Raw genomic sequence first — 13106 nt, forward strand, 5'->3', positions numbered from 1 at the left:
TATATATATATATATATATAATCATACTTAGTCCCACATAATCTTTCTAATCATATAACTTACTGCTTACTATATCTAGCTTATATATATAATCATATTTAGTTCCATATGATCTTTCTATATAATCATATAGGTATTGTAGTCGGAGCTGCACCGACACATTTAGTGCTGATTTATAGAATCGTTCTATATAACCATATAGTAGTTTGTAGCAGGAGGAACGCCTAGAGCAGTCACAGAACAGAAGCAGTACATGGGAAAACAGCTAGACCAGGACAAGAACCAAAGACCCAGGGGTGGCATTCTTGCCTGAAAGGGCATATGCTGTATGGCAGGCTTGGAGCAAGAGCCTCTCCTCCTGATAAAGGAGTTGTAGTACCTTGCATCCAGTTCCTGTGGAAAGCAAGCCTCAGGCCTGAGATCCCACAAATAACCGAGGGAAAGAACCCCTCTGGTGTGACCAGTCACGGTGACTGTACACCCTATCAGTTTTTCTCGCTTCTGTGCTAGCTCAAATCATCCTCCCATAAATATCTTAAGAGAAGAGCACAAGTCTGTCAGCTCCCACTGCATTGGCTTACAATATCTTTCTATTAGAAACCCTTTGAACTCTCCAGTTCCCAGATAGAAAATGTTGTGCACGACACCTGTTGCACACAGCCCACCTCCTTGCCTCGGTGACCTAATGGGGGTGGACCCCTTTTCTGCACACGACCCTCTACTACTGCGCACAGCACGGTCTCTTCCTGCGCATGGCCCACCTCTCTGCCCAGGTGACATAATGAGATGGCCCCCTCGCTTGTGACTCATGAGATTATGTATGCCCTATCACTAAGCCTATAGATGATGACCTCACTTACCACCCTTCCCCCTGCTTGAACCTAATAAATACAGATGCTTCTGGGCATTTGGGGCCTCACCTGTCTCCGCTCATAGGTGGCGTGGCCCCCCCAAGTCCAGCTGTTCTTCTCCAGTGCTTCAGTGTCCTGTCTCTTTACTTCTCAGATCCTGCACCTCAGCACAGCATAAGGGACACCCCACGACCCTGTGGGGCCAACAGCCCCACATGGTTGCTAGTGGAATTGGACTCAGCTAACCTGTTAGCACTTCCTGCCTCAGGTCAGAGGAGAGTGCCAATTCTTTCAGAAATGAAGCATTCTAATTTAATGCGCTCTCTCTCTCTCTCTCTCTCTCTCTCTCTCTCTCTCTCTCTCACTCACTCTTGCCTTCTCGGACACACTGCACACACACAAAGACTCTCTCTCTCTCTCTCTTTCTCACATACACACAAACACACCAAATTCACATGAAAACAAACCACCAAGATTTAAAAGTACAAAGAAAGAAACAACATATGAGAAGCATAAAGAACTTCAGCTACTGAAATTATCAAAGACTGTAATACATGCACAAAATATCTAAGAACAAATGATATATTAAAAAATAAGCAGTAGGACTTCTGCTTCCAGGAAGAGGGAGTGAATATATTTTAGCAATTTTTCTCACTGACACAACTAAACACCTAGGAGAGTACAGAAACCTAAGACTCTGAGAAGGAGGGGGAAAAAATACTGGCTAGAAACCTTCAGAATAACATGGCAAAGAAATAACATGGTAAAGGTGTTGTCCTACACTTTTCTCAGACTTGGAGCTTAAGAAACTAGCACCTAAAACATCAACAGGCTCAGATACAACAAACCTCAACAAAAGCCTGGTCTCTGTAGACAAATGACCAAGGAGCAGCCTAGCAAGAGAGATGCTTTTTAGAAAACCGCTCACTGCAGTCAACACTACAGAAAAGAACTGTTATCCTACTCCACCTACGCCAGTGAAAGCCCTGACTTCTACCCCTACCAGGGAGGAACACGCACTCAAGCCCGTGCCCGTCATCAGTGTGGGAGCATCCGAGAACACTGAGAAACATAAAGAGAACATCCATCTAGGGAGTAGGAGCGTGTATCACTGCTAGGCAACTGACAAAGCCCATCTTCCTCTGCTGCAGGACCAGTGGAAATCGCATGGCCACCTGAACACCCATGCCCACGTGGTGATAATGAAGCATCTCTTCACCTTCCCATTGGGATGGTGTTGCAGGAGTCCTAGTGGACAGACAGGACTCTTGCCAATGCCCAGCAATAATGAGGCCACTCCCTTCTGCGGTATTAGTGAAAGCCAAGTAGGCAGCAACGAGATACTCATAACCCCCCACCAGTCAGTGAGGTAGCAGTGGAAGCCCAGAGGAGAATCAGAACTCCCACACCCACCCAGTACTAACAAGAAGCACCTCCATCTTTGAAGGGTCAGTGAAGGCCAGCCAAGCAGGGAATCCGGACTTCTAATCCAATTCATCAGAAACAAAGCAGCACTGATCTTGCCCCTATTAGAGCAGCATCAGAGAAAGCCAGCTACAAGACAAAGTTTAAATAAGATCCAGAATCTCATAAGAAAATAGCCATAATATCTAGATTTCAATTCCTCATCACACCAAGAACCAGAAAAAACTCAAACTAAAAGAAAAAAAAAAGACAATAGATGCCAATTAAAGTATTCACTATAAAAATGCTTCAGTGTGTAGTAGTAAACATGCTTGAAACAAATAAAATGGAAAGTCTCAGAAGGGAAATAGAAGATGTAAAGAAGAAACAAATAAAAATTTTAGAGCTGAGGCCGGGCACGGTAGCTCATGCCTGTAATCTCAGCACTTTGGGAAGCCGAAGCAGGAGGATCACAAGGTCAAGAGATCAAAACCATCCTGGTCAACATGGTGAAACCCTATCTCCACTAAAAATACAAAAATTAGCAATTAGCTGGGCATGGTGGCATGCACCTGTCGTCCCAGCTACTTGGGAGTCTGAAGCAGAAGATTTGTTCGAACTCGGGAGGCAGAGGTTGCAGTGAGCCAAGATTATGCCACTGCACTCCGGCCTGGCAACAGAGCCAGATTCCGTCTCAAACAAAAAACAAAAAACAAAAAACTTTAGAGCTGAAAAATATAGCAATCTAATTAAAAAAAAAAAAAACTCAGTTGATGGATTCAACAGCAGAATGAAGGGGGCAGATGAAAGAATCAGTGAACTGGAAAAAGCATAATAGAAATTTTCCAATCTGAACAACAGGGCAAAAATCAACCAAACAAATCAACAAACAAAAAAAGTCTCAGGGACCTGTGGGGCTATAACAAAAGATCAAATATTTTATGTCATCAGAGTCCCAGAAGAAGAGGGGAAAAACTGGTAGCTACATTAGACTAGGTTGGCCAAGAAAAAAAAGTTAAAAAAAGATAGACTAAAAAATACTCAAAGAAATAATGGCTAAAAAGGTCCCAAATGTGGCACTAGACACAAACCTACATATTTAAAAAGATGAACAAACCCTACAGAGGATAAACATAAAGAAATCCTCACCAAGACACATCATGGTCAAAGTTCTAAAAACTAAAGACAAATCTTGAAATCAAGGTGAAAGAAATGAAACCTTAACAATGGGGGAAAAGCAATTAGAATGACAGCAGATTTCTCAAGAAGAATGGAGACTCAAAGAAAGTGGCACTTTGTTTTTTCAGGGCTGAAAGAAAGAAACTGTCAACCTAGAACCCTTTACCTAATGAATCTATTCTTCAGGAATAAAGGGGAAATCAAGACAATCTCAGATATACAAAAATTAACAGAATTTGTCATCAGCAGGCCTTGTATTGCTAAAGAGAGTTATCTAAAAACAACCCAAAGGCTGGGCGTGATGGCTCACGGCTGTAACCCCAGCACCTTGGGAGACCGAGGTGGATGGATCATCTGAGGTCAGGAGTTCAAGACCAGCCTGGCCAACATGGTGAAACCCCATCTCTACTAAAAATACAAAAAATTAGCGAGGAGTGGTGGTATATGCCTGTAATCCCAGCTAGTCAGGAAGCTGAACCAGGAGAATCGCTTGAACCTGGGAGGTGGAGGCTGCAGTGAGCCAAGATTGTGCCTCTGCACTCCAGCCTAGGCAACAAGAGAGACTCCATTTCAAAAAAAAAAAAAAAAAAAACGATAAAAGAAGGAAACTTGAAATATCAGCGGGGAATAAAAAACATGATGAGCAAAGCTGTGGGTAAATATAAATCTTCCTCCTTTTAAGTTTTCTAAATTATGTGTGATGGGGAAACAATACTTATAACATTGTCTAATGTGGTTCTAAATGTATGTAGAGGAAATATTTGATATAATTATAATGAAGGGAAGGTAAAGGGACATAAAGGGAGGAAAACTATCACTCAAACTGGTAAAATGATGACAGCAGCAGACAATGATAAACTATGTATATAGTATGTGACAGTATGTGACACCTAGAGCCACCTCAACAATACTGCTAAGGTTCAAATGTGTTCCCCAAAGTTCTTATGTTGAAAACTTAATCTCCAACGAGGCAGTACTGAAAGGTGAGGCCTAATGGGAGCAATATGGGTCATGAGGACACAACCCTCAATGAGTTAATGCTGTCATTGTGGGAGTGTGTTCATTATATCATGAGAGTCAGTTTCTTATAAAAGGACAAGGTAAGCTCCCTCTTGCTCTCTCCTGCCCATGTGATCACTTCTATCATGTTACAAGGTAGCAAGAAAGACCTTGCCAGATGCTAGCTCCTCCATCTCAAACTTCCCAACCTCCAGAACTGTGGCCAATAAATTTGTGTTTATTATAAATTAGAGACCATGGTAGTCAGTTATGGCAACACAAAGAAAATTGGTACCACAGAGTGAGGTCTTGCTATAACAAATACCTGAAAATGTGGAAGCGGCTTTGGAACTGGAGACTGGACAGAGGCTAGAAGAGTCTGGAAGAGCAGGCTAGAAAAAGCTTGCATTGCTGTGAACAAAGAGTTAAGGGAGATTCTGGTGAGGGCTCAGAAGAGAAGAGCTGTATAAAATGTAAAACTTCTTAGAGATTACTTAGCTATCAATGATCAGAATGTAGGTAAAAATACGGACAGGAAAGACCACTCTGATGAGATCTTAGATGAAAATGAAAAAATCTCTTATTACAAACTGAAGTAAAGGCCATTCTTGTTATAAGGTTGTACAGAACTTGACTGAACTATGTCCATGCCCAAGGGTTTTAATGAAGGCAGAACTTAAGAGTAATGAATTGGCTGGGCACGGTGGCTCACGCCTGTAATCCCAGCACTTTGGGAGGCCAAGGTGGGAGCATCACGAGGTCAAGAGTTTGAGACCAGACTGGCCAACACAGTGAAACCCTGTCTCTACTGAAAATACAAAAATTAGCCAGGCCTGGTGGCACGTGTCTGTAGTTCCAGCTAATGGGAGGCTGGAGAATCATTTGAACCCGGGAGGTGGAGGTTGTGGTGAGCCGAGATGGTGCCACTGCACTCCAGCCTGGGCAACAGAGTGAGACTCTGTCTCAAAAAAAAAAAAAAAAGAGTGATGAACTAGGATATCTGATGGAAGAAATTTCTAAGCAAAATATTGGAAAAGTTGCATGGCTTCCTTTAACTGCATACAGTAACATGCAAGAGGAGAAAAAATACATGAAGGTAGAATTTATGATTAAAAGAGAAGAAGAATATAACCATTTGGAAAATTCACAGCCTGGCCATGTAAAATACAAAAATGTGTACAAGGGTATGGCCAAGTGTCCCCTTTGAGAAAGGGCTTAGCATGGGAACATGGGTAGAAGGAAGCCAGGTGCTGTTCATCAAGGCAATGAGAGAATGATCTCCAAGATGTTTCAGAGATATTTGAGGCTGCTCCTCCCATTACAGGCCCAGAGCTCTAGGAGGGCAGAATGGTTCATCGGACCGGCCCAAGATGCCTTCCAGGGGTTCACTGCCCAGGGACTCTGTTCCCTGCATTGCAGTGCAGTGTTCCTTGGCTGCCTCAGCTATGACTCAAGTAACCCCAAGTGCAGTCTGGGCTGCTGCTCTCCCAAGGGCATAAGTGGTAAGCTCGGTGGGATCCACATGGTGCTAACTCTGCTGGTGCACACAGTTCATAAGCTGTGGAAGTATAAATTTTTGGAGCCAGGGGCATAATGCTACATCCACCTAGATTTCAAAGGATTTATCAGACAGTCTAGGGATCCAGGCAGAGACATGTCATAAGAGTGGAAGCACCACAGAGAGATCCTATTACGGTGATGCCCAGAAGAACTGTGGGGTCAAAGCCACTGCAGAGAGTACCCATTAAGGCAATGTCTAGTTGAGCCATGAGGACAGGGCTGCCCCCAAACCGCAGAACTGTGGAGCTACCAGCACATAGCCCCAGCCTGGGAGAGCTGCCACACAGGCTGAGCCCAGCAAAACCATCAAAATAGGACTGCCCAAGGCCTTCTGAGTACCCCAGTGTGCTCAAAAGATTGGAGTAAAAAAGATTCTCCAGATTTAAGATTTAACATTTTCCCTACTGAGTTTTGGACTTAGTTGGAACCAGTTATCCCTTTCTTCTTGCCTAGTTCTCCCTTTTGAGATAGGAGAATCCCATGTCTTGCCCTCCACTGCATTTTAAAGTAGACAACTTGTTTTGATTTCACAAGCTCACAGCTAGAGGAAGTTTGCCTCAGGATGAATTGTGCCTTGAATGTCACCAATATCTGGTCTAGATCACCAATGTCTGATCTAGATGAGATTCTGGACTTTTGAGTTGGTATGGGAATCAGTTAAGATTCCGGGGCTATTGGGATGGAGCAAATGTATTTTTCATGTGAGAAGGACATGAATTTTGGGGGCCAGAGGCAGAATGCTATAAGCTGAATGTGTCTCCTGAAGTTCCTGTGTTGGAAACTGGATCCCCAGTGCAGTGGTGTTAAGAAGTGGGATCTAATGGCAAGTGTTTAGATTAATGCTGTTATTGTGGGAGTGGGTTCATTATCACAGAAGTGGGTTTCTTATAAAAGGACAAGGTTGGCCCCCTCTTGCTCTCTTAGCCATGTGTTCCCTTCTGCCATGTTATAATGTTTCAAGAAGGCTCTCACCAAATGCTAGCCCCTTGTTGTTGGACTTCCCAGCCTCCAGAACTCTGAGCCAATAAAACTTCAGTTTATTATAAATTACTCAGACTGTGGCATTCTGTTAGAGCGCAAAATGGAACAAGACAAACACAAGAAATATATCAATAGAATTACCAAAATGGTAAACTAACCCATAGGGATACAAGAAAAATAAAAGCAAGAAATGAAAAAAAGAAAGAACAGAAAACAAACAAAAAAAAAAACAAAATGGCAGATTTATGTTTAACATGTCTATAATTACATTAAATGTAAATAGCCTAAATACACGAATTAAAAGACAAGATCTAGAAGAATGGATTTAAAAATATGGTGTCTACAAAAATCTCATTTCAAATATAATTATATAGGCAGCGTGAAAATAAAAAACTGGATAAGACATAATGAAAGCAGAAGTATCCTATATTAATCTAAAAAAGCAGAAGTATCCTATATTAATATCAGATAAAGACAATTTCAAACAATCCTAAATGTACATCCACCAAAAAACAGAGCTATAAAATACATGAAGCAAAAACTGATACAATGAAAAGGAGAAATAGACAAATACACAACTATAGTTGGGAAATTCAGTACCTTGTCTCTCCACAATTAATAGAATTAGATTTTAATCATCAGCAAGAATATATAAAACACAACACCTCCATTAACCAATACTATCTAATTGATGCTTACAGAACACTCCACCCAACATGAGCAGAATATATATTCTTTTCAGTGTCCATGCAACATATACCAAGATAGACAACATCTGGAACCACAAAACAAAGCTCAACTAATTTGAGATAATACAAGTCATATGCAGTTTGCTCTACGGCCATAATGGAATCAAATGAGAAATCAATAACAGCAGGATAGGAAGAAAATTTTCAAATACGTGGAAACTAAACTACTTTTAAATAATCCATGGAGAGTGTCAAGGAAGATGTTTAAAAATTAAACAATGAAATAAAAACATAACACACAAAAATGTTGGGCACAACCAAAAAAAAAAAAAAAAAAAAAGCATTAATATACATCAGAAAAGAAGAACAGTCCCAAGTCAATAAAAGATCCTATTCCAACAACCTAGAAAAAATACCAAATAAAGTCCAAAGCAAGCAGAAGGAAGAAAATTATAAGCATAAGGGAAGGAAATAATGACTTAAAAAAAATCAACTAAAGAAACTCAATTAAAGAGCTGGTTCTTTCAAAAGATCAGTAAAATTTTAAAAATCTCTAGCAAAATTGAAAAAAACATTATCAACAAAGGAGTGAAGCAGGGAATATCACTACATACCCTATAGAAATCAAAAGGATGCTTTTGAAAAAACCTACACACATAAATTTGACAACTTAGATGAAATGGACTAATTCCTAAAAAACAAAATGATCATAATACACATAATATGAAATAGATCCTTTGACTATTCTCTTTAACTATAAAAAATTGAATTTGTACTTTAAAAACTTCCCCACAAAAGTCTTCAGGCCCAGAAGATTTCACTAGATAATTCTACCAAATGTTTTAAAAGAAATATCACCTATTCTAAATAATCTCTTCCAGAAAATGAAAGAGGGAACACTTCTGAATTCATTTTATGAATCTAGTATTACTTTGATATCAAAACATGACAAAAAAATTATAGACCAGCATCCCTCCATAAATATGGGTGTAAAATTCTTCACCAAAATAAAAGTAAATAGGCTGGGCATGGTAACTCATGTCTGTAATCCCAACACTTTGGGAGGCTAACGTGGAGAATCACTTGAGGACAGGAGTTTGAGACCAGCCTGGGCAACGTGATGAAACCCCAACTTCACAAAAAAAAAAAAAAAGAGAGAGAGAGAGAAAAATTAGCCAGGTATGGTAGTGCATGCCTTTAGTCCTAGCCACTTGGGTGGCTGAGGTGGGAGGATCACTGGAGCCCAGGAGGTCAAGGCTCAATGTGAGCTATGGTCACACCATTATACTCCAGCCTGGAGGGCAGAGCAAGACTCTGTCAATCAGTCAATCAATCCATCAGTCAATGCAAATAGAATTCAGCAATGTATAAAAATAATTTGTCACCATTATGACTAATTCACCATTATGAATAACAAACCAAGTAGGGTTTATTCCAAGGATACAACGTTGGTTCAACCTTCAACTATCAATCAGTGTAATCCACTCATTGTATTAAAAGATTAAGGAAGAGAAACCAAATGATCATAGCAATTAATGTAGAAAAAAAGTGACAAAATTCAAAATACATTCATGGTAAAAACTCTCAGAAAACTAGGAGTAGAGGGAAACATCCTCAACTTGATGAACAGCAACTACAAAAAAATCTACGGTTAGCGCTATACTTTGGAAAGACTGAATGTTTTTCCCCAAAACAGGAATCAAGGCAAGTGCATTTGTTCTTGCCACGCATTCATCACGGTCCTCGAAGTTTAAGTTAGTGCAGTAAGACAAGAAAAAAAAAAGCATGTAGATATGAGAGGGACAAAAAAAATGTCTCTATTTGTAGATGATATAATAGTCTATGTAGAAAATGCCAAGGAAGCTACAAAAAAAATTTCTAGAACTAATAAATGGGTTCTGCAAGATTGCATGAGATGAGATAAACCTTCAAAAATAAATTGTACATACTAATAATGAACACATAAATACTGAAATAAAAAATACCATTGGCAGTTTCTTTAAAAAACACTTAGGTGTTAATCTGTTAAAACATGTACAGAATTTGTAGGCAGAAAACTACAAAATGCTTATGAAATAAATAAAAGCAGATCTAAATAGAGAGAAAAACCATGTCTGTGGTATTTGTACATGGTAAAGACATCAATTCTCCCCAAAATGATCATAGATTAAATGCAATCCCAATCAAAATCTTAACAAGATTTATTATAGTTACAAATTGATTCTAAAATTGATATGAAAGCACAAAGGAAATAGTTAAAACTTTCTAGAAAGAAAAGTAGGACTCACATGATCCAATTTAGAACCCATTGTCTAAACCAAAGTCACCCTTATTTTCTTAGCATAAAATTAAGTAATCAATCAGGAGAGTATGGTCTTGGCAAAAAGACAGAAACCCAGGTCAGTGGAACAGAATAAAGAGTACAAAAAATATACCTAGATAAATACGATCAGTGATCTCTGAAAAAGGCACAAAGACAATTCAATGGAGGAAAGACAGTTTAACAAATTGCGACAGAACACGTGGATATGCCAAACTATGAATCCTTGACCATTCGTCACATCATTTACAAAAATTAATTTATCATGGATCACACACTTCAATAAAAAAATAAAGTCACAAAATTTTTACAGAGAACATAGAAGAAAATATCTGTGACCTTGGTTTAGACAATGGGTTCTTAGGACATTAAAACATGATTTATAAAGTCCAAAAAAATGATATATTAGACTTCTTCAAAATTAAAAGCTTTTGCTCTGTGAAAGATAATAATGTTAAAAGATGAAAAGACAACTCACAAAAAGAGAGAAATTATTTGTAACTTACCTATATAAGAACTGTATACAGAACATGCAAAGAACTCTGAAACTTAACAATAAGAAAAAAATCATATTTAAAATCGGCTAGAAATCTGAACGAAATTTTACCAGTAAAGACAGACAACTGGAAAATAAGCACAAGAAAAGATGGTCAACATTATTGGCCCTTAAGACAATGCAAATTAAGAGCAAAATGAGATACTAGTATTTGAGTGACAACACACACACACACATACCAAGTTCTGGAGAATATGGAATAACTGGAACTCGCATGCATTGCTAAGAGTTGGGCACAGCAAAATGGTACACTGACGTAGAAAACACTTGACAGTTTGTTGTAACACCTGAATGTATACTTGCCATATGACCAAGCAAAGCCACTCTACAGAAATGTTAAACAGACAGACACACACACACACACACACACACACACACACACACACACACCCCTACCCTGTGAATGTTCATAGAGCTTTATTTGTAATACTAAAAGTCTGGAAGCAACCCAGATGCCCTTGAACAGGTGAATGGATAAACTGGAGAATAGGCGCAGACAATGGAATATCCTCAGCAACAAACAGGAATGGACCGTTGACACATGCTACGACATGGATAGATGTCAAACCATTTCGCTCAGTGTAAAAAGCCAATCCCCAAAGGCCCATACATACTGAATGATTCCATTTATAAGGCACCCTGGAAAAGCTAAACCGTAGGGATTGAAAGCAGCACAGTGGATGATGCAGATGGGGTAGGGAGGGTTTAACTGCAAAGACGCAGCATGAGGGAACTTCTTGAGTTAACAGAATTGTTCTGTAATTTGTTTGTGGTGGAGGTTACATAAATCTATGTCTGTGTTAAAACAAGTAAGAGTCTACCAAAAAAGTAAACTTTATGTAAATTTTAAAAGTAAAAAAAAAATTGAAGATGGAACTGAGATACAAGGCAACAATATCATGTGAATCAAGAAGGTAAAGTGGTTGAAGCTAAGTGTTCTAAGCTCCTAGCATAGATTTCCTTAAACTAAAACATAATAAACATTACAAGGTTACCACTGAAAGAGTAGAAATAGATCACATATCTTCCAAAGTAACAGACAATATAATAAAAACGTAATGATTCAAATTTTAAAATGGTACTGCATAAAGCAATATAGAAAAAAATACAAAGTACAAAGTAAAATAGTAAATACAAACTCAAATATATCACAAAACATAAGTAATCTGAATATTCCAGTTAAAAGCAAAAGATTTTCAGCTTAGATATATAACATCGAGCTCTATGCTAATAATAAAAAGCTGTATCTAAAACACAATTAGGGAGATCAAAAGAGAAATAAAAACAGGCTATTTCAAATTAATCTAATAGACTTTGAGGGAGACAAAAACATTATAAAAGAAAGAGGGCAGCAATGTAATATTAGAAAAGTTTAACTCATTGAGAAGTTACAAGAATTCTGAACTTGGTGGTACCTGATAAGAATCACACAATAGGCCGGGCCTGGTGGCTCACGCCTGTAATCCTAGCACTTTGGGAGGCCGAGGCGGGTGGATCACGAGGTCAAGAGATCGAGACCATCCTGGTCAACACGGTGAAACCCCGTCTCTACTAAAAATACAAAAAATTAGCTGGGCATGGTGGTGCGTGCCTGTAGTCCCAGCTACTCAGGAGGTTGAGGCAGGAGAATTGCCTGAACCCAGGAGGCGGAGGTTGCGGTGAGCCGAGATCGTGCCATTGCACTCCAGCCTGGGCAACAAAAGCGAAACTCCGTCTCAAAAAAAAAAAAAAAAAAGAATCACACAATATAAAAATCAAAACTTGACCGGGCATGGTGGCTCATGCCTGTAATCCCAGCACTTTGGGAGGCCGAGGCGGGTGGATCACATGAGATCAGGAGTTTGAGACCAGCCTGGCCAACATTGGGAAACCCCATCTCTACTAAAAATACAGAAATTAGCTGGGCGGGTGTAGTGGTGTGTGCCTGTAATCCCAGTTACTCGGGAGGCTGAGGCAGGAGAATCGCTTGAAACAGGGAGTCGGAGGCTGCAGTGAGCCGAGATTGCGGCACTGCACTCCAGCCTGGCAACAGAGAAAGACTTCGTCATCTCAAATAATAATAATAATAATAATAATAATAATAATAATAATTAAAAAATCAAAACTGACAGAACCTCAGGGAAGCCCTGGAAATTTTACCACAATAGAAGAAGTCATTATACCCTCTTCCAATTAGAGAAATAAGGCAGAAAAAGAGTGGACCCAGGATTTGAAAAGGATAACAGGATTTATTAGGTGGACTGATTTATGCACACAAGAATTTATTTCCAAAAATTAACCACTTATAAGCACATTTCAACAAATATCAAAGAACAGAAGTTTCAAAGATGATGTTCTCTGACCTCAGTGTAATTTAAATTAAAATAACAAGTTTAAATTAACAGGAAACAAATTTGTAATCTTTTAAACACTTCTAAATAGCTAACAGGTCCAAAAGAATTTCTGTTAGGAATTTTAAATATTTAGAATTGAAAGACAATGAAAATACGGTATATCAAACTTGTTCTGTAGCAAAACGACACTTAGAAAAAATACAGAAACTCAATTTCTTACATTAGAAGAGAGGC

General features: G+C 39.1%; 1 protein-coding gene across 3 annotated transcripts in view; it reads right to left on the bottom strand.

The window, feature by feature from the left end:
• The window catches only part of ARHGAP44 (Rho GTPase activating protein 44), a 203132-nt gene that overhangs the window by 95827 nt on the left and 94199 nt on the right, over positions 1–13106 (bottom strand). The gene's annotated exons all lie outside the window — the stretch shown is intronic.

This window comes from Aotus nancymaae, unplaced genomic scaffold (assembly GCF_030222135.1).
Source record: "Aotus nancymaae isolate 86718 unplaced genomic scaffold, 86718_ANA_hifiasm-v0.15.2.pri h1tg000018l, whole genome shotgun sequence".
Classification (NCBI taxonomy): domain Eukaryota; kingdom Metazoa; phylum Chordata; class Mammalia; order Primates; family Aotidae; genus Aotus; species Aotus nancymaae.